The 22,080-nt window shown below is 41.0% G+C and overlaps 2 long non-coding RNA genes and 1 pseudogene across 4 annotated transcripts; all 3 read left to right on the top strand.

The window, feature by feature from the left end:
* Positions 1-11,290: 11,290 nt before the first annotated feature.
* Positions 11,291-14,198, top strand: LOC124317373 (annotated as a pseudogene).
* A 3,129-nt stretch (positions 14,199-17,327) lies between these two features.
* On the top strand, positions 17,328-20,381 carry LOC124319746. 3 transcript variants are annotated; one of them, XR_006913451.1, is made up of 6 exons: positions 17,328-17,512; positions 19,208-19,310; positions 19,386-19,575; positions 19,967-20,097; positions 20,165-20,254; positions 20,326-20,381. It is a non-coding gene; the product is annotated as an uncharacterized LOC124319746 (long non-coding RNA). The 3 variants fall into 3 exon arrangements; XR_006913444.1 differs by lacking the exons at positions 17,328-17,512; positions 19,208-19,310 and having other exon boundaries at positions 19,573-19,876; XR_006913446.1 differs by lacking the exons at positions 17,328-17,512; positions 19,208-19,310 and having other exon boundaries at positions 19,573-19,800.
* Positions 20,382-20,866: 485 nt separating this feature from the next.
* Positions 20,867-22,032, top strand: LOC124319914. The gene is made up of 2 exons (XR_006913613.1): positions 20,867-21,090; positions 21,157-22,032. It is a non-coding gene; the product is annotated as an uncharacterized LOC124319914 (long non-coding RNA).
* Positions 22,033-22,080: the final 48 nt, after the last annotated feature.

Below are 22,080 nucleotides of genomic sequence, written 5' to 3' on the forward strand. Positions count from 1 at the left end.
ACATTACTATCATACCTGCTAACAGCAGCAGTAAGATGATTCCCAGACTTAAACATGTATACCAAACAACTATGCCGAAATAATTGCTGAAATCCATTTTTGAATTTGTTAAATTCTTCCAACCTAAGTAAAAAGAAATTTCAAAATTAAACTTCAAACGAACGTATCGTGTAAATCTGTGGCTCCGCTTACCTGTCAAGGCGTTGATGGCTACTTAGGGTCGAATAAAGCTTGGCGATGATGCCTTTATAACCAATAGAAATCAGGTGATGATAATTATTCTAATGATATTTCTCTTCTTTTTTTTTTTAAGGGAAAACCCTTTGACAGTAGATCCGGGAAGAGGAGTTCCTTCGCTTGCCTTATTACTTCATGGGAAAATCCTTTGCAGATTTTGTCCAGTCCCTATACTCCAGCCGCGTGACTTGTATTCGTCATTTAATTTTTCCAACTGACTGGCAGTGCTTTCCCCCGAGAGAACACATGCCTGTCCTACCTCATAATAAAAGGTGATTCTTTAATTACTTTGCATTTTATCCTCCTTGCAACTATTGAGTTACAGTTCAATATTGTTTTCTGTACGTTGTTAATTTTGCAGGTTTTCAGGTGAGAGTCCTTATTTGACTTCCTGGACATGTCTTGTCGCTTAAAATGGACGGAGTTTCTCCTATCAGCACCGCTTCCGCCGCTGGATCACTTGGCGATCGAAATTTGTGTGACAGTTGGGAAATGGACGTTGAGCTTGGGTGTGACGTTTGAAAGTTCCCGCCAGGATTATACTCAAAAGATTATGATGGGTTATGAAATGGATCATCTCGTCAAACAACCTCCGCCTCCAACCATGGCGTAACCTAAGCCCAGTCTAATCCCATAATCCTCCGACGCCACATTTTGAAAGAGATGGATAATCCATTTGCGGATGTGGCGGCAGGAAGTGTTGACAGGATTTCTTCAGCTACTCCAACCAATGGAAAGAAAGTCACTTTGATGAAACTAAAACGGTCGGAAAAAAGTGAAACCCAAACATCCACACCCACACAACAACAACAACTACTACTACTACTCCGTTCTCTGTCGTCTGGACATCTCGCTACTTCCCAAAAGGTTAGATTTCTGTGTGTGTCTGTGAGTTTTAATTAAGCTCTAGTTTTACTAAAGTGCTTAAATGCGATAGCTCGTCTGCTATCGATAGGTGTACACCTGTGTCTCGCAGCTCGTAATAATTTTGTGAAATATAGTGTAACAATTTTTCGATCAGTGTGTAATTATAGTGCTGATCTAAGAAACAAAGTGTGCTTTCTCTTGTAGTTCCACAAGTTGGGACAATAAAGGGAGACATCAAGTCTTAATTTCTCGTGTTTGTTTCTTCCCCAGTGAAATCAAAAACCCACCCCCCACTTCCACTGTCACTGCCACCTGACGGTAGCAGGTGACATGAATGAAGAGGAGATCAGGGCTGCAAAGGCGGCCGCCGCTAGCGCTCGGGCGTCCCTGGCCCCGTTGATGCTCAACGAGCAGGGGATCGCAGAAGAGCCGGATTCGATGGAAGAAGATTTCTTTGAGGAATCGCGTACGGAAGAACAGGAGGCCACTACGGAAGCTGAAAAAGAAGAGCAAAGGAGGCGACGCAAGGCAGCTGCCGATAAGTGGCTTCGAGACAAGGGTTTTACCATTGTGCAAAGAGGAAGAAAAGGAGAACCGTCCAACAAGCGAGGCAGAAAAGACATCGAAACCCCAAGCCCGGCAGGAGAAACAGAATCATCTTCTCTCCCCTCAAGAGGCAAACCACCACCAATTCCTCCCCGTAGGTCAGAAGCGACCACGGAGTCAAGCCAACAATTCAAACAGCCACCGGCCAACAGAATGACAACCTCATTCGAAACCCGCCTTGTAGCAAAAGAAAACGACATGATCGTAGATCTAAAGAAGGTGAGCCCGATTCTAATCAATAAGCGCCTTAGCGAGCAAGTAAGCAAGGGCTCAGTCTCCAGCTGGAAGATAAACCCGGGTGGCTCGTTAACCGTTGTCGCAACGGGCGCTGCTGAGCTACTAGAGGTGATGGCCATCCAAACCATGGGATCATGGACCATATCGGTGGTACCAAAAACGTGCAAAGGTGTAGTACATGGAGTGCATCACCTCATTACTAAGGAGGAGTTCCTGGAAGAAGCAAGTGCAGTCAACCAGGGCAACGTCGTCAAAATTGTAAACGCTGCGCGCATAGAAAGCCGACCCGGGGGCCCATACAAGTCTACAAGCAGCGTCATTGTCACGTTTGAAGCTGCGGAGTTACCTGACTCGGTTAAAATACTGAACAGTATACACCGGGTATTCCAATACATCCCAGAGCCTACCCAGTGCTACAAATGTCGCCGGCCGGGACACATTGCCAAGGAATGCGGAGGAAAGCAACGGTGTGCAAGATGCGGAGGAGTGCACCTCACCAAAGACTGCACGGTAACGAGAGAGCACTGGAAGTGCCCAAACTGCAAGGGCCCCCATAGTGCAGCTTTCCGTGGCTGCCCCCAGTGGAAAGAAGCAAAGGCTGTCATCAGAATAGCAGTTGTGGAGAACATCCCTCGATCTGCAGCAGTGGCCAAAGTAAGAAGTGGTCAATCATATGCCGCGGCAGCAAAAGCAACGGATCAGAGCGATACACAAAAAGAAAAAACCTCGGAACCGAAAAACGCAGGCTCCTCCGACGAATCACCAGACAAAAATGCACAAACAACCGAGCCCCTCCAAGAGGTGGCACAGCAAAGAGGGAGAAAAGATAAATTGTCCAGCGCAGAAAAAAAGCTGGAAGCCTTCATGAAGATAATGGCGCAATTCATGGACATCCTGAGTGCATGCACCAACAACCAACACCTAAGAACCCTCGCCGGAGCAGCCAAAGCTCTGTTGACACACGAAAGCAGTGACAACAGCGACAGCAGCAAAGACGACCAAAGCAGCGACAGCGACGATGTCGAGGAAGAGGAAATTACACCTGCTCCCTTCACTACAGGAATCCAGAAAACACCAGAAAAGAAGAAAAAGAACAAAAAGAAAAAAAAGAACAAAAGAAAGAAAGAAGACGACCCCGTTGCAGTTAGCACCGCCAGTGTACAAACCAGCCAGTCAAAAGACGCCACATGATGACCAGATCTACAGCATTCTCTTTTAACAACCCCAAGACTCAAATCCGGATACTCCAATGGAATGCAAGGTCCCTTAACTCAAACGGAACCGAGTTCGTAAAGTTTTTATCTGAAATGACATCCCCTCCAAATATTATTTGCATTCAAGAGACGTGGCTAGACGAGTCTAAAGAGTTCGAAATTGACGGCTTCGATCACATCAGAGCGGACAGAAGAGACAGGATTGGAGGAGGAGTAGCGACTTTTGTCGCCATCGGCACCCCCTTCAGACAGATTGATCTGCCGCCATCCACACTAGAAGTAGTCGCAGTAGAGGTTTTCACCGACGGAAAAAGCATCTCCATTTGCAATATCTACCACTCAAGTCAGGAGAACGATGTGCAAGTTTTTGAAAATATCCTCAGAGATTTACCCCCAGACTCCACTCCTTTTCTGTGCGGAGACTTCAACAGCCACCACGAAATGTGGGGAGGAAAGAAAAACGACCACAAAGGGCTCAGTCTTGTATCTTTCATCGAAGAAAACGGGCTAGTTGCACTTAACGACGGGAACATAACGTACAGATCCAGTTCAGGAGCATCCTCCGTCCTAGACTTGACCATAACAACGCCAGATATTGCTACAAAGTGTAGTTGGTCGGTCGTATCTGAATCAACGTTCGGCAGCGATCACCACCCAGTAATGACAAACATCGCCATACCGGTCCCCGTGGAGCGCATCAACAACTCTAGGTGGAATTTTAAAAAAGCTGACTGGGTCGGCTTTGCTCAAACGTGCGCAGACTTATCCTACATGGACCTCTTCTCCACCGATATTGATGTTTTCAATGACAATGTGACTCACGCCATCATCCTAGCAGCCAGCAACCACATCCCAGTCGTGCGACAAGGTCACCACAAGCCGGGCGTCCCATGGTGGAATGCAGCGTGTGCAGACGCCATCAAAGAAAAAGAAAAGGCCTGGGTGAGAGCAAACGCATCAAGAAATCCAGACGACTACAAAATATACAGCACTTTACGTAACAAAAGCCGATCGGTGATGCGAAACACGAAGAAAGAGCACTGGCGAGCTCACTGTAGCACAATAAACAAGAACACAACGTCCCGTGATCTCTGGGAAAAAACCAACCAAATGCTGGGGCGAAACAACAAAACAAAACCGATCTCGGTGCTACTCGAAAAAAATGGGGCGTGTGTTACGGAGTCATCAGCAAAAGCCAACCTATTTGCAAAACACTACAAAGCAGTAAGCAGTGACACCAACCTTTCAGAGTCCTTTCTCCAACACCGCCGAATCTCCGAACAGTCCATGGAAGATGGTGAAGCGGACGAGCCGGACGGACGGATAGGAGACGCGGAAATGAATGCAGATTTCTCAATGGAAGAGCTGACGACCGCCCTAAAAGAAGCAAAAGATACAGCAGTGGGATGCGACCGAATATCTTTATCAATGCTACGCCACTTACCGGATACAGCACTACGTACGCTACTGGCCCTGTACAACGAGTCCTGGAAACAAGGCACGCTACCGAAAGGATGGAAGCACTCGCTGATCATCCCCTTGTTGAAGCCAAACAAAACTGCATCGAAACCGGAGTCATACCGGCCGATCTCGCTTACCCCGGTGCCATGCAAGGTCCTAGAGAGAATGATTAAGATCAGACTCTCTTGGTACCTTGAGAAAAATCTCCTCCTCGCCCCAAATCAAAGTGGTTTCCGACGAAACAGAGGGACTATGGACAATTTAGTGAGGCTCGAAAACTCGGTCCAATCAGCCCTAAACAACAAAGGATATGTGATGGCAGTCACGCTCGATCTTGAAAAAGCCTACGACATGATCTGGATAAAAGGACTAATTTACAAGCTCAAAAAACTCGGCATAAGAGGGAACATGCTCAAGTGGATTACCTCCTTTTTGGTCGGTCGGACAGCACAAGTATCGTTAAATGGAACTCGGTCCGAGCTCTTCTCCTGCCTAAACGGCACACCACAAGGAAGTGTCATCAGCCCGTTATTGTTCATTATCCTCATTAACGACATTGCCAAGAAACGCCGCTCCTGTATGTCGGGAATGTACGCCGATGACATCTTCATCTGGCAGAAGCACCGAAACTTAAACTTCCTGAGAAAGAAAGTAGAAAAGGACACACAAGATGTTATCGTCGAGCTCAGACTATGGGGCTTCCTAGTTTCGGCAGCAAAAACCGGAGCAATAGTTTTTTCCAAGCGGAACATACCCGAAAATTTGAGCATCACAGTAGACGGAGCTAGCATCCAAGTGCAAAAGTCAATCAAACTACTGGGCATGACACTCGACAGCAAACTAAATTGGTGCAAACAAATAGACGACGTCGTCAGCAAGTGCTCAAAAGTTTTAAATTTACTACGCCTCATTTCTGGAACGAAATGGGGCGCACACGCAAAGCCCATGCTACAAATCTACCAGGCCCTGATCCGCTCAAAACTCGACTATGGAGGAGAACTCATCGAGTCCGCCTCTATCACAGCAAAGAAAAAACTGGACAAAATCCAAGCACAAGCGCTGAGAACAGTGGTGGGTGCGCCAAGGGACACTGCAACAGAAGCCCTGCTACGAGAGACGGGCGAAATGCCCTTGCACCTTAGGAGAAATCTCGCCAGCGTCAAACATTATTTAAGGTGCTACGAGGTGAAGTCTGACCTGCTAGCAGAAAAAGAAGAGTGGTTCAAAAACGCCAAGCAGTGTTTTCTCTCCAGAGTCGAGTCCGTGACAAACACCTTGGACCATCATCCGAAATCAGCCGAGAAATTATCCATCAGCAAGCACCCGCCATGGCAGGCTCTGCTTCCAGAAGTTACGACGTACACACCAAACGACCTGAAATGGCAAAATGTGGTCCACATTTACACAGACGCAGCAAAATCAAAAGACGGGCGATGTGCTGTTGCCTTTGTGGTACCAGAAAAAGTCATCGTTGAACAGAAGCGTCTGGTGGACGGTTTGGCGACAGCAAAGTGCGAACTCGTAGCAATACACCTGGCAGTAAAGTGGGCAGAAGCACACGCAACACTAGGGAGCTTTGTTATCCTAACAGACTCAAAAAAGGCATTGCAGATACTCAACTCAAGTAGTGAAAACAACAGTGTCAAAACAAGCACCGTGGACACCTGGCGAGCACTCTCCAGAGCTGGCACAACTGTCAGCTTTTCGTGGGTAAAAGGACACAGTGGAATATCCGGTAACGAGCAAGCTGATCGTGCTGCCAAAAATGGGCTGGAACTAAAACCCAGCCTCAGCTGCAGAAGAGACACAAACGACATCCGTGAAAACGTTGAAGACCTCCTCCTGAAAAAATGGCAAGGCCTCTGGGACAAGCCAAAAACGGAATGTGGACGTTTCACCCACAGACACAGTCCAGTCGTGTCAAGAATCGCCTCCCTGTTCGGCCAGTCAAGAAGTGAGCAAGTGTTCTTATCGCAGATTCGCCTCGATATGCTGCCGCTAAACTATCGTCTGTTCAAACGAAAAAAACATCCGACCGGTCTCTGCAGCAACTGCGACGCCGAAGAAAAAGAAAATGTCGAACACGTACTGCTGGCCTGCCCGGCGTACGCAAAGAAGCGAGAAGAAATGGTGAACGTAGTGAGCGAAAACACTCCCACACTGCAAGAGCTGCTTAATTTCAACGACGAGGTAACTCTCAAAGCCGCTTTGGACTTCTTTAATGCCATAGGCATCAAAGCCCGACTCGGTTTCTAGCAAGAGAAACCAAAAACCTAAAGCCGGTGCCCAGCATTCTCCCTAAAACGCATGTGCAAGTGGCGTAAATAGGCCTGCCGGCCTGAAAACGTCAATCCCCATCTCCAAAAAACCAACCAACCTAAAGTGCTTAAGTAGTTCGTTATCTCTCAATAATGGCTAGTTATGGTAATTTCTTTATTCTATCCTCTAGTGTTTGGTACAATATTCAAATATTTTCAATTATTTTCAGATTACTATCCAGTGGGTCCCGCTTTGAAATCATCTTCCGGATCGGGTCGTCAGTGCCACTTTTACGACGAAATCCAGCTGGCGCTACTGGATGCGGAGTTCATCAGTGATTCGTTTCCTAATCGAGAAAGTCGTCGTCGCATCGCCCAGTTGATTGGCGTCTCTGAAAAATCAATTATGGTATGGGATTGTGCTTTTTAATTCTCTTTTTTAATATCAAGATACTTATTTTTATTTTCCCTTTCACAGTGGTGGTTTCAGAATCGCCGTCGCCGTGCTCGTCAAATTGGATCAAGAGCCGCAACTTCAACTTTAGAAACAAATCGCCAACATTCTCGATCATCGCCTTACGCCTTTCGTCAACGCCAACACTGTGTGACGGTTGCCCTTGGCAACACTGGATCAGACGCTAGCGATCGGCCTTTTTGTGACGGACGATAGATATTTGCTGGAGCAGTTGAAAACCGAGTGCGAAAATTTTATGCTTCGTCGAATGTCTGCTGCAAATCGTGTCGAATTATTTTTACTCCCTGATAACCATCCGGCGGAGCATTTGAAAACGTTGGCGGTAGGATTATTTCCGGCGTTTCTCGGCCCAAGTCTTGGCAACTGACAACTGGATATAGCAGCGTAACAAATTAATTCTAGTTTGTGTAAAATATTGACGTTGTTATTCGCTCCGACCGCCTAGTAATTTGCCCACTACATTAAACCACATTTTTGTTGTTGCCGTTATTGTTAATAATAAGTTTTTGTTGTTGTTTCGGCATATTGTTAATAATAAAAAGACAAGACACATTGGTTTTATGGTTTTTATAAATTTTATTTATCTGTACAGTCATGCAATATGACGCTTTGAAAAAAAAAGAAAAAAAAAGAAAAAGAAAAGAAAAAAAAAATTAAAAAAAATGCAAATTTTCCAAAACTGAAATTAAGCCAATCCTCTTCAAATCCAACCCCAAATTACTCCCCCTCCAAAGCAAGAATTAAAACCGACGAACAGGTGTTATTCCTCGCCGTGAGTTCAAGAATGACCTGAGGTCCTGTTGAACTCCCTCGACTTTTTCTTTTCGCTTTAAATCCAGAAGGGACCTGAGATCTCCACCCTCCCCAGCAGTCACGTTCGGTTTGGACCCAATTCCCGTCAATTCCACGATCCGGCCGCGGTCGGACGAGTTCACGACCAATAAGTTCTTCAAACGGTTTCCGCGATCGGGTTGACGGGTCTGGTGTCCTTTTCCGTTGCTGCCAGTTGGTAAGGTCTTGAATCGGTTGGTGTTCCGGACGGACAGGTGCTGATTCGGTTCTGGATTAGTAGCGATGCGACGTTGGCGATTGTTCGTTTTGTCTCGTGGCAAGTTACGCCCAATCTCCTCGACGTCTTCATCAACTTCCATTCCGTTACCTTTCAAGAGGGGACTGACACCTTCGTCCATTTTCGGGAGTTTGTTGGATCTTTTGAGACGAATCTTCTCTCCAACATTACGCAGCCCAACAACATTTAACTCGGAGGATGTTTTGTCCAAACAAATTCGTTGTGGTTTGCGGTGTCGAATATCTTCATCCTCGTACTCACAGGTGCGCTTTCGCTTCTCAGACTCAGACAAAGAAAGACATTGAAAGAGAAAACAGAGATCTGCCATTTTCAAATTTTAGTTTTGCAAACTGAAATTACTTTGTTTCAAACGGTCTTTCCTTTTATTTGCCTTGGCACTGCAGCCGTTGTTGGCAAAATGAATTTCCTCTCATTTTTCAAGTTTTATTAATTTAATTTCGATTTGAATAATTTTAAATCATAATATAATTAAAGTTTATATTTTTACCAATCTATTTCAACAATATTCAAGTCAATAAGTTTTTTAAAGATGTTATATTTTAAATAAAAACGACTCCGAATTCTCCGATGTGACGTTAAGGGGCGTGGCCTATTTTAAATGGCGACAGTGTTTGTTGTGTCTTCAGCCTTTTACCACAGACTAAGATTATAAAGACGACTATCTCCTATACAGCCAGTGAGGATCATGCTCGTGGCTCCCGCGGCGGCGCTGCGATCGACTTGGAGGAGACTTTTCTGTGAATTTTCCTTTATCCCTACTGATTGGAGTCTTCACACACCTTAATTTTAAAAAATTACTATTTGTGCTATATTTTTACTTTTCCCTGTGTAATTTTGTTTGTGATTTCTTGATTATGTAATAAAAATGTCAAATAGATTGGTTTATTTTTTGGTGCCTTAAAAAATTGGTTTTTTAGACACCCTTTCTCGCTTATTTTGTGACGATTTATAGTGAATCGTGAAACGCTGGACTAATAGACTATTCATTTGGCGCCTAAATTGTCCTTCTTTCCCAACGGCACAAGAATCCATCGTTTCACGATTCATTATAAATCGTCACAAAATAAGCGAGAAAGGGTGTCTAAAAAACCAATTTTTTAAGGCACCAAAAAATAAACCAATCTATTTGACATTTTTATTACATAATCAAGAAATCACAAACAAAATTACACAGGGAAAAGTAAAAATGTAGCACAAATAGTAATTTTTTAAAATTAAGGTGTGTGAAGACTCCAATCAGTAGGGATAAAGGAAAATTCACAGAAAAGTCTCCTCCAAGTCGATCGCAGCGCCGCATCGGGAGCCACGAGCATGATCCAGACGGTTCCTCTCAGCCCTATAGGGACGATCGTGGTCTTTTCCTCTTAGTCTGTGCTTTTACGTCCTGTTGGTGTGTCTCCTCAACTTTTATCAATCGTTAAGTTAATTGCGAGCCCGAGGGCGAAGCTAATAATCGCATACGCAGAAAAAAAAAAGCCGTGTCACTTTGTATGTCTGTGTGTATGTAACGCTCCATAGCTCGTGTGTTTCACGACAGATTTCAGACTTTTTGGTCTTAAAAATTACACAAAAAATATGCGGCGCGACCAGAACATAAATAATTACATTTACTTAATAAGTTTTCCCGTAATTAATGAAAAACTGTTAAAATAATTGTTTAACGACTGGTGACATCTTGCGGTGGCGACTACAACTTTTTCACTTAATGACTGGTGACATCTTGCGGTGGCGACTACAACTTTTTCCCCTTAGGTTTAAATTCCACTTTCTGTTCTTAACGTGCTTGTCATTTACTTAACGTAATAAGTTTAAAATAACGTGTTAAGTTTAAAATTAATTCTTTCTTGTCGAATATTTTTAATTATTTATATTTTGTAAGAATATTGAACTGTGACAGAAAAATCCTGTTTTAAGACAAAAAAGTCTGTGAAGAAAAGTGTGAATAACAGATTCACAACAGATTTCAGACTTTTTTGTCTTAAAAATTACACAAAAAATATGCGGTGCTGCCAGAACAAGAATAATTTTATTTACTTTGATAATGGATCGATTTAAAAGACGAAAAATAGATTTTTGGTTATGACGTTGGCATGATAATGAAGAGCGACATGGTTCAAGTCTAATTATAGATTTACTTTTTTTTAGAATAAAAATATTGTTTTGAACCATGCCCTTTGTTAACCATGACTCAGACAAAACAAAATATCGCGATAGAATTTTTTCCAGAAAATTTCAGAGAAAAAACAGATCTAGGATGGCATTTAGCAAAAAATCCGACTTAACAATAGGCCCTGAATTTTTTATTTAAGACAGTTTTCAACTGGCTTACGATTATCCCTTCGCGGCGAGCTGATAAGCTTGCTTTTCTATCTTAGATTTAAAATGGTAAGAAAGCTTTTTTTTTTTAGTAAGTCAGTGTTTTGTATATGCAAGTAGACGAAATGAACCAAGATAAGTTTAGTAGCAAACAAAAGGTTTTCATTAGCATGTTGTGTAGCCTGTTAAGCAGCTGTTAAGCCTATGTGAGACTAAAATGGATTTTACTTAATTGGAGAAGCAAACAATGTTCAAATCATAATCATCAAAACATTTTGTATTATTTAATAATTGGTAGTTGATTTGATTCACTGATTTCCTAACATAACTTCTTTGTCGTGGTCATTTTTGAAACTGATGAAACCTCCTCGTTCATCATTCACTAAGCTAAAGCATTGAAATACTAGCTTAAAATATTCTACCAGGAATTATTTTCTGGTTTGCCAAACAACATGAACATACATTTATTTTACAATATTCGATAGTCTGCTATTCTAATTTGTAAACAAATATGACTTATTTAGGAGGAGCGGATGGAAGTAGCTGAAAGAGAACTTGACGAACTGGAACACCTTCATGAGGAACCAGGAAAAAGCAGCAAGAGTGAAACTATTCGTGGTCATTCTCGCAACACTTCGAACGTGAGTACGCTCAGCAATACCAGTGAATTGATTGCAGATCCTGAAGATGATGGTGGTTATGGATCTGTTCGTCATGTTCCTAATCGGTCGGACAGCGAAGATGTTTGTCTGGTCCTCAAGCTGCAACAGCGGTTGAAGACTGTTGAAAAAGACAAGGCATCATTGGCGACTAGGGTTGAAGAGTTGGAGCGCGAAAGTCTGACTGCCGATGTCGGGAGAGCTCAGGACATGATATGGCTTGCAAGAGCTCGAAATGGAAAACGCCAAGTTCAAAGATGACTTGAAGAATCTTCGTCGTCAAGCTGCAACAGAGAATGAGGTTCAATTGCCCCGCAGTCTGGATATGCTGATGAGCCAATTTGATGCCATGTCCGACGAGCTCGATCGACGACGAGAAGAATGTATTCAGCTGCGAACCGTGTTGGCTAACACGACTCTTGGAAGTGACATTGGTGAGCAAACTACACTGAACGCATCGCTTCTAAACGGAGGAGAGCCGTTTGCTGAAGACAACGAGATCCTGATGGCTTTTGAATCTCAAAAGCGTATTATACGGCACCTAGAAAATGAATTACAGGAAGAGAAAGCCTTGTCTCAGCGGAAGATTCAGATTGAAAGAGAAGAAGTTGAATGTCTGCGATTGGATAATGAACAGCAGGCAAAGCTTCTTGCTGGGGCCTTACATCGGAAGCAGAAGTTGAAGCAAGAGGGTGTACCTGCCGAAAATCAGGAAGCCAGCCCTGAAGTGCATGAAACAGTTCATTCGAGTCGCAGGAACGAAAGAAGCGAATCGCTGCCGGTTGTCCGTAAAAAGAATACGAATTACCTTGGGATGTTTTATTTTAACATGGGCGACGAAAAGCAGATCGCCAGGAATCTCGTCTATGGTGAGTTCTTATGGTGTTGTGACGAACAAAGTAACTTCATAACAATTTCTTTTGTGTGAATTTCTAGAACTCAAACCAAGCGTTGCGTCAACTCTGTTACCCGGTCTTCCGGCATACATCATTTTTTTGTGTGTCCGACACGCTGATTCCATAAATTACGATGCGAAAATCAAATCTATCCTAACTCTGATTATTAACACGATTCGTCGACTAATAAGGAAACACCATGAGGATCTGGACACTTTGGTTGTTTGGTTAGTCAACACGTGCAGACTTTTAGACAATCTAAAGCAGTATAGCGGAGATGAGGTAAATTACGATTTGCATGCGTTTCCCATCTAATTATCTAACATGTAATCGATTTTTACAGACATTCCAAGAGGAGAATACTCCGAAACAAAATGAACAATGTTTGAGGAATTTTGATTTGTCATTCTGATTCTACCGACAATTTCTTAGTTATATCGCTGTTTGGATTTATCAGGTGATTTTTCTTAATCGTGGAACTAATTGAACCGATGAAATAATTGCAATTACTCTTAGACGGTAATCAAAGTTATGGAAGATTGTGTTCAAAAGCTTATTGTCACTGCGGTGTTGGAACATGAAGTCATCTGTGGACTATCTAGCCAAATGCAACCAGTGGAAGAGAGCGGCTGAGCGAGGTAATTGATGATTTTTATAAACCAAAAGCTTCCAATCTTATACTGTCTGGCAATTACAGATCGGGGTCAGCGAAGGATATTACAAGTCCCGTTGACTCACAAGAAGCGATCGCACATTTGTTGCGCGAGTTAACCATTTTCCACCAAGTGTTGCAGTTATATGGCGTAGACCCAACGCTTATCGCCCAAGCTTTCCGCCAGGTATTGCCTTCGTGCATATTTGTAGGTTACATACATTTCTTCATTCAATACTTAACTTTTCTCCTTATTTGCCAGGTGTTCTATTACATTTGTGCGTGCGCATTAAACAACCTCCTACTGCGTAAAGAAATGTGTCACTGGTCGAAAGGCATTCAGATTCGGTACACATCTCCCATCTTGAAAAATGGCTGCGTGACCAGGATATTCATGGACAGGACACTATGAGTGCTTGTATTGTAGATACCCTGCAGCCTATTATCCAAGCCGCATGGTTGTTACATTTGTTACAAGCTAGAGAATCCGACGATGACGTCAGTCACATTTGCACCATGTGTTCCCGATTAACCAGCGCTCAGATCATCAAGATTCTGAATCTGTACACGCCAGCTGATGGATTGGAAGATCGAATTCCCATTTCTTTTATCCTTAAAGTGCAAGAAGAATTGGAAAAACGAATCGACCTGCAATCACAGAGCAAATTGCTAATGGATACCAAACACGCATTTAAGGTGCGTTTCCCGTACCGTCCATCATCAATCAATTTAGAAGACATTGACATTCTGACCGTAGTAAATCTACCAATGTTGAAGAAGGTTTAAGATCATTTGTCCTCCCCTTGCAGATGTGTTATGTTCTTATCGAAGCATTCCGTTGGTGTGTGTTAAGTATTGAGGAACGAAATGTGTTTGTCTGCAAACTTTTCGAAGCTATCTGCGGCCATTTGTTCTATGTAAAATAAGAAGAAATGCGTTATCATTGATACTAAGTTCAGCTTAATAAGCAAAGAACAATGATCTGCCAAAGATTTCTGTTAGTGACCTGCTTTGGACTCACGATCTTTGCGAATTTTTTTTTCATTGCCATGTTCATTATTCCAAAGATGTTGTTCCGTAGTTCATTTCAAGTTAAGCACTGTATTATTTCCGTTCTATTAGTCAGTTGGCGGAAATCCCCACCTTTCGAAATCAGTTAATTCAGCCGTTTCATTGCTGTGTTGATTTATTTTAAAAATTGAATACATATTTTTGATTGCGATAATTTCATCTATTTTTGTTCTCGTTAAAATTTTTTTGAAACATCACGTAACATTGTCTTAATAAGACGAAGGCTGTAAAACAATTTTTTCCATGTTTGAGATTATTATTGAAATTATTTGTAGCAAAGATGTGAGATAGAAGTGAGCTAGCTTTTGCTTTGTTTTCAATCTGTCTAATTGCACTAGTATAATAAGATATAGGGGACACTACTTATTCATTCTCTTCAATCTTCATTCTTGCGCGTTAAAGACCTTGCATTCTTCCTTGACGCCATAATCAATTGCACTATTATTCATCAACTTCTCTCTGTAATCCAATTTGCCATTCTCGGATTCTATTCTCGTAATTCTTGTGGTTAAGTCTCCCTTTTGAAGTTTTCCATTTTCAATTAATAAATGCCATTCTTTTTCTTCAATTTCTAGATTCCTACAACTCTCATCAAGGCCTTCAGACATCAGGGTTCTATCCAGGCTCGGTTGTTCCAGCGCAGGTTGAGCAACTAATTAACTATTCCACGTCTGAGCCCTCTACGTTATCACCTCTCCAATCTGATTTGGTCGCTTCTCCTTGTCAACAGGAAATCCATCAGCATCCCAACTTCAATTATTCGACGAAATTCATAACGCTTTATAAAGACTAATTTAATCCGCAAAGGTGGGATTGCTTATCTGAAAGTTTTGTTTATTGGAGAATGGAGTCAACTTGTTGTAATCGGAACGCTAGACGAAATGATGGTAACTGATGAATGTGACGTTGGTTTTGTGGTTCTTGGCATGAAAACAAGATTACCAGGTTGTCAAAGGATGTACCGATGTAGCTAAATTACGTGGAACCCCGTTAACATATTACTAAAACGGCGAAAAGACATTTCAAATTTGTGTGTTTGGTGTTTACTTAACAGAGGCGTTGCCGTGTCTCTTACACACGTTACACTCAAAAAAAGAATCAATGTGAAATTGTTTATAATAAGTGTAGTAATTTATAAATAAATTTAAATAAAATGGGCTGCATAACCAGAGCCATGGCTCTAGCATAGCATTTTATTTGAGATTGAGAGACATTCTAAGAGAACAAAATTTAGACAACAGAGCCAGCAGACTGCAGACGTGAGGCGCGATAATGGTAAACACATCATCCTTTGGCTGCTTGAAATTTTCGTAATCAAATTTGAGTGAGATAAATGATAAACACGGTAACAAGGTATTTAAAAATCTATTTCCTGTTTGAGTCCTCATTCTTTTTGTTTAATATGATAAGAAATTGTAAAATTGATCTAAAAATTGATCTGTAGTGCATATCTTATAGTCTAGAACCATGCTTTGTTTCAAGATTGCTCTTACAATCGTTTTAAGTCTGTCAACAGGTTAGATAATTAAGTAAACAGGAATACTAAGAATCCACATTCTGTTCACACCACTTAGTGTATAGAACTTGTGTATTTGCCTATGATCTTTCATTACTTCCGATTCCACTTTGTGGATTCACTCAGAGATTTCATTGTCAATTTCACTCAGCTTATTTGTACTACATAATATGTCCTCCTCGGGTATCCAGTTCAGTCATGAAAGCTCAACTGTGCAAAATTATTAGTTATTACTTTTTAATTTCTTCCTTCCAATTTGGTGGAAAGTGGAAATTGACAGTGATACCAGTTCATGGCCAATGGCTGTTTCCGTTTCTGGTTTGCATATTTGAGGAAAACTTAGTCCAAACTTAGAAATTAGCCTCCTGTCAGGTGGTGAATCCAAATACAGAGTAGCGGTAACATCACCAAATAATGTTTTAAATTAAGATGTTTAAATTGTTTATGTAATAGCAGTATAGGAAAGAAATAAGTCAAATAACACGATAATTAGGGCTCCCATTTCCTCCCGTTTGCTGCCAGCAAAAATAGGATATAGTGAATATAGAAGATATAAACGAAAAAAATGAAAATGTTGTCATTATTTATTCAGTTTCATAAATATTTCTCTTTCGAAATATTTCTCTCCCGATTTCTAGACGTTTGATTACTCGATAACCATCGATGGAGTGTTGGATCATCCCATGAAAGATTTCTCCGCTCACCAGAGTACCAATAATCCGAGCATCATCTTTATTCGAACAGTTGGACAGAAATGGATAATCTTTTGATTCCTTCCGCCTTCCGCATTATCTCTACTTACAGCAAAAGGAGGAAGATAAGAACGTCTCGCCTTTGATGGGTATTTTGGGCTTTTTTATTTTCATGTTAAAACAAAACAACCTACCGTAGTTATTTTGATCTTCCGCTTCGGTATCCGAATTAAATTATAGCCATCTAGCGCTATTGGTCATTCAATATCAAAAATTAAAAGGCAAAAATAAAATGCCTTTTAAAGTTTGTTAAAGCCGCCATCCAATAGTAATGCAGAGCATAAGCAGAGTCATCCAAGTCGCCATATGCAATTCTTATACACGGCCGGAGTTTTATTCTCTTGCTCTCGCAGTGCTTTTGTAACGAATTTGCTTGCCTATTTTTTATTTTCTAGATGAAGCCAGACACACAGAATGAAAGCTCGAGAAATTGATGGTACAGTACAAGGTGGCTAACTCTTCTCTCGCCAGCCTTTAGCGTCGTTATCATCATCATACCTCTCAGCGCATCTCCTCCGCCGAGTTAGTTGAAAGGGTATTTTAATGTCGCCAAATTTTTTTTTTATTATTTTAGGTTTTTTTTTTCGTTCAGGGTTCGCCATCTTTCATACTGGTCTATTACAGTAGTAGCCAACGCTCGAGCACTACGGCGTTCAAGACTGTCCCACGTCTTTCGATGATTTTTTCAACGAAACAGTCATCCTAGTTGCAGCAGGAGATATGTAGGCTAATATTCTATCTTTTTTTTTATTAAAAAAAAATTCACAAACAGCCCTTGCTAACGCAAGTAGCTTACAATTTAAATGATCCTGTAATTTAAACAAATGTTTCTTTCATTTTAGTTACCCAATTTGCTACTAGGTAGCAGAGACAGACAACCGTACTATCCAGCAGTTCATTCGTTTACTGATGAAATGAAACTGTCGTCACCGGTTCTCTATTTTGGTGCGGGAGCATTCAAACAAGGAATGGATGGCGAAATTGGTACCCAATGCGGTGAAAAAACGTAAGCATCAAAAACAACAAATTCCCAAAATAAAATATAAAGTGCATTCAAAATGACATTCTTACAAAGTGTTTTAAGTAAATCTCTGGCCCCTGCTATTCCAGCCATGTGAGTGGAACGTCAGTGATTCAAATCGTCCCACTATCCAGCCCGTCGCAGATGTTACCATATGGAACGCTCAACTAAAAATACAAGTCAAGTAAGTGAGGTCATTTAACGGTTTAATAGTTTGAATGGCAATAAGAGCAAACACTTTTTTCCGTCATCCCTCATCGCTTATTTAAAAGTATTGCCGAAAGGAATCGTTATCGACACTTTAAATTATCACCGAGAAAGGTTATAGGGAAGAAAAGTTGTGTAAGGCAAATTCAATATTGAAAACTAGTCGCACTTCGCCTTTTCTTTATACGTTAGGTTCGTTCGAATTTACAAGCTTCAGGATTGCCACGGTTATTTTGCGATTTGTTTATGGAGGAAAGAGAATCTGAGAGAAGAATCGTCCCTTTCCGTCGTGGATTCTTATTGTTCTTATTTCAGCCATTTTGTGCAGTTTCACTGTGCGCCAGCAGAGCTGCCAGAAATTCAGAATTGGAAAAATCGCATTAAAAAGAGCTAAAAAAATGTTCAGTTTTGCGGACAGAAAAATGTAGGTAACAACTTCCGGTTAGTTACGATGTGATTGTGGATCAAGCGATCTACCTTTCATGATGTTTTAATGCTCAGCAGAGTTACAGTTTTCTGCTTGACTGAATCGATCCACCCTAGTTCAGTCAATGTCTACAAAGTTAATTATAGAACAAAATCCAGATTTTTACCGTGTCATCTAAAAGGTTTGAATACCAAAGTGCGAGTAGAAAAGCAATTTCACTAAAAATTATTTTTAATTGTTTGCGGAAAAATAAGCTTTCTATCACGTTGCCCCATACTCATGGCGCCACGTCAGGAAAAGGAATTTGACCAAACTCCGTTGAACTGGCGACAGCACTGTAAACATATCGCACTCAACACAAGCAAGCGAAAGTTCAGTCTATTTTCGGTAGCCAACGCAATAAAATGGCTAGTCGTTTAAACCATGACAACTGTCGGCAACTGTTGAGTAAATAGTCAAACGTCTGGCCGGGTTAACCCATAGCGTCTGAGACCTGAAATGTTTTTGTCGGGTGTTTTGTGAGATGGTTCAAAGTAATAGCGTAACAGAAGGAAAAAGTCTTCGCACTAATTGAAAGAGGAACATTCCTTCCAACCCACTCTCAATCATGACTACAACTACAATGTTGTGTCGCCACGCAAAACTGTTGCATGTAATTGAATAGGGATCTATAGGCAGACGGCGACTATTTTCGATATTTGGAAACGAGATTTTGTAGAGAAAATACGGTACGGTTATCTATTCTGGTGGCTGAAATGATGTGCCTTAATTTAATCTTTAATTCTCTAACTTTCATTGAGTACCAAACGCAACTCAGCCAACCTTTGAAAGTTAGTTAACAAATTGTCAACTATAATTGAAATCAAAGGAAACCTACCTAAGAAAATGTAATGAAAACATGTGAACATAGACCCATCTGGACACGCAATCATGCCCTGGTAACAAGAGAAAGCTATTTTTATACCTATGACGTAGCAAGTCCAAGTTCTGTCGCGCTTTACACAATGGCGTGCTTACAACTTCACCGAACTTCACTATACACACTCTGCTTCTGTTGTCCCATCTAGTATCGAGTTATTGCCTTTCTGTAGACAAAAGTCAAGAAACTAACAGGGACATTCAAGAAAGAATCGCAATTCTCGAATCATTACCAAGCCAAGCAGCAATGTCTAACAAACAGGATCGGATGAAAAATAAAATACTATCTATTTCAAAAAGCAGTTTAATTAGGTTAACACTTTTTAGGGCGTGCTGAAACGGCTACATCCTGGGCTACATTTGACTAAAATTAGTAAATTAAAACAAGTTTGCTGGAGTTGCTGAAAGATAATTCAAAAGGATCTATTTGGTATACGGAAAATTTTCGCTACTATTCTCAATAAAAACGTAAAAATTAATTCATATATTTTTTCCCAATCCACAGTGCAGTAACCACAATTCGTGCCACGAACTACGTTTTTATCCAAGTCGTCACGTATATATACCCAAGTCAACGCAAAATGTTCTCTTATGTGAACGAAGAGACTCACGCGCATGCTTCTGGTTTCGGGATTCGACCGCACCTTTTTCCAATGGGAAGGAAGGATCTTTTAGTAACTCATCAGTCTCACAAGGTAAGCTTTGCTCTCCGCGTTCGCGGAGGCGAGTATAGATGTCGACCGATTAAAAGTTAAGTGAAGTTCCATAATCGACTGAAGAATGGCCTAGATAAGGATTGTTAGCGGCTGTTTTAACATCGAAAAAGTGAAGTGGAACTTTTTCCGTGTTTGTTTTTCAATTTTTCATATGAGCAAAGCAACTCGTCAAAACAAACGACCAATTGACAGGATACTTTAATTGTAAAGGTAGTAAAACAATGAGCTGTAATTTCATTTTGTATTTAAAACAGCTTAGGCCTTACAAGTCGCATTCAGCGTATGCAGTAACTTCAGTTAACTTTCATTCAAACAATAGAGCAGTTTTAATTGACACAGTAAATGTAATTCAATTAACGTATACCTACAGGGACTAACACTACAAGGCACGACCACCCACCATCTCTGCGTCCCTCAGGATTCAACAAATCCTGGTTTCATCGGTCGCCGTTTATCAAGAACGGTGTGCTCATTCATTTATTCAAACCTGCGACTTCTCAAGTAAGGCAGATAACTCTTTGCGTACACAAAATTATTTCAGAAATTTAATGCCAAGTTTTACGCTTAGGAACTTTTTCCCATAAAAGTTTTTTGTCCGTCTAATCCGGAACATATCATCGATGGCCGCTCAGCAGGTCGAAGCAACTGGAGAACAACAGTGAAATAAATCAAAAGTCAAATACATTTACTCGATTTCTATAAATATATTTTTTTTGTTTCACATGAAAGTGTTTCGCCGACGTTAGTAATCAACAAAAACAAAGGTCTAGGAAATGGGGTTTTCGAAGGAACCTGGAAGGCGACGAAGGTTGCCGTCAAGCGAATTGAAATAGCACGCATAGGAAATCAAGCAAGGGAAGAGACCACCGCACTGCGACAGTGTGACCATCCGAATGTCATTAAACTTCTTGACATTCAAGACAACATAGATTTCAAGTAATTTTTGTTTTTAAAGAATAATAAATATGGACTTCTTAATTTCATTTTTTAAAATAAGATATTATGTGCTGGAATTTTGCGTGGCATCGCTGGATCACCTATTTTTGCAAGAGCCATATCGTGGGCCTATGCCCGCGACACAAAAAGATGTTATTCTCCAGTTGGCCAAAGGAATGGAACACATTCATGAACAGAGATTGATCCATCGAGATGTCAAACCGGAGAACGTCCTCATCTGGGTGGATTCCACTGGAGTTTTAATGAAATGGGCTGATTTTGGATTTAGTAAACCAGTCAGCGAAAGAGGAACTCATTCTATTAGTGGATCAAAAGGGACTGATGGTTGGCGTGCCCCCGAAACATGTATGACAGCAGACGGAGGAGTAGCTAACGACGCGGCAAATCCCATTCGACCAAAAGGAACCGTCAAAAGCGATGTCTTTTCCGAAGGCCTCGTCTTTGGCTATTATCTATTAGGCGGTATCCATCCTTTCCGTGGACGATATGAACCTGAGACACAAATGAACATCATAGAAAATCGATTCAATCTAAACGGTATGTTTCATTTCATAAACCAGATTTTAATGACAAATTAAATTTTATGTTTCGCATTCATTGCAGGAATAGATGAGCACCATCCCATGCATAATATTATCATGGACATGTGGAACACTGATCCTGTAGAAAGGATTTTATCATCCCAAGTCGTGAAAAGAATCTCCAAAATAAAAAAAAATTGGCTGAAAAAGATCTGCTGTTGTCAACCGGAGCTAAACTTTTTCTAACTAAATAACAGGTAATCATTGTAATAGCATTCTGCCATAATCAACAGATTACGAATACAATAAAGTATTCTGGAAAATAATAATCGAACTGATAATTGACAAAAATAACATTTTCAAACCCACTGAATGATTATACGGTCAGAAAACTTTTACAATGATACAAACGCTTATTCCTAGTCATCTGATGAATAATAAAAAATTCATTGTGTATGCTGCCGATTATTCCTCATCATTTCACAAACATACCCAACCACGGAGAGCGCGAAACTTCGAAAAAGATTCGAGATACCTGATCACTTCCGCCCAAAATCTGTTTAATTCGACGAAATGGAACCCCACCCGAGTCAGTTGGTTATTGTCTTATTAGTTATTACCACATTAGAATAATGTAACTATTCTATCACATAGGCCTTCGTATGTTGTAGTTTTAAAACAAACTTAATACAGTGTAAGAACGACCATTTCAATTTCAGCAATTCAATTACAAGCTAGCGTCATTGTGGAAAAAAATGTTTGAATTTCCAATTAATAAACGTCATTCTTTTTTTTACAACTTTTAGATTTCTAAATTTCTCCGCTAGGCTTTCAGACTCCTAGATTCTACTTCAGTTTTCCCGGCGCAGGAAGAGCAGCCAATTAATTTCCGAGTCCTCTACGTTTTCACCTTTCCAATTTGTTATCGTCGGCACATTACACAAAAAGATGTTAAATGTGACGTTGATATCGTGGTTCTCGCATAAAAACAAGCAGGATGCCAAAG

Source organism: Daphnia pulicaria, chromosome 1 (assembly GCF_021234035.1).
Source record: "Daphnia pulicaria isolate SC F1-1A chromosome 1, SC_F0-13Bv2, whole genome shotgun sequence".
NCBI classification, from domain to species: domain Eukaryota; kingdom Metazoa; phylum Arthropoda; class Branchiopoda; order Diplostraca; family Daphniidae; genus Daphnia; species Daphnia pulicaria.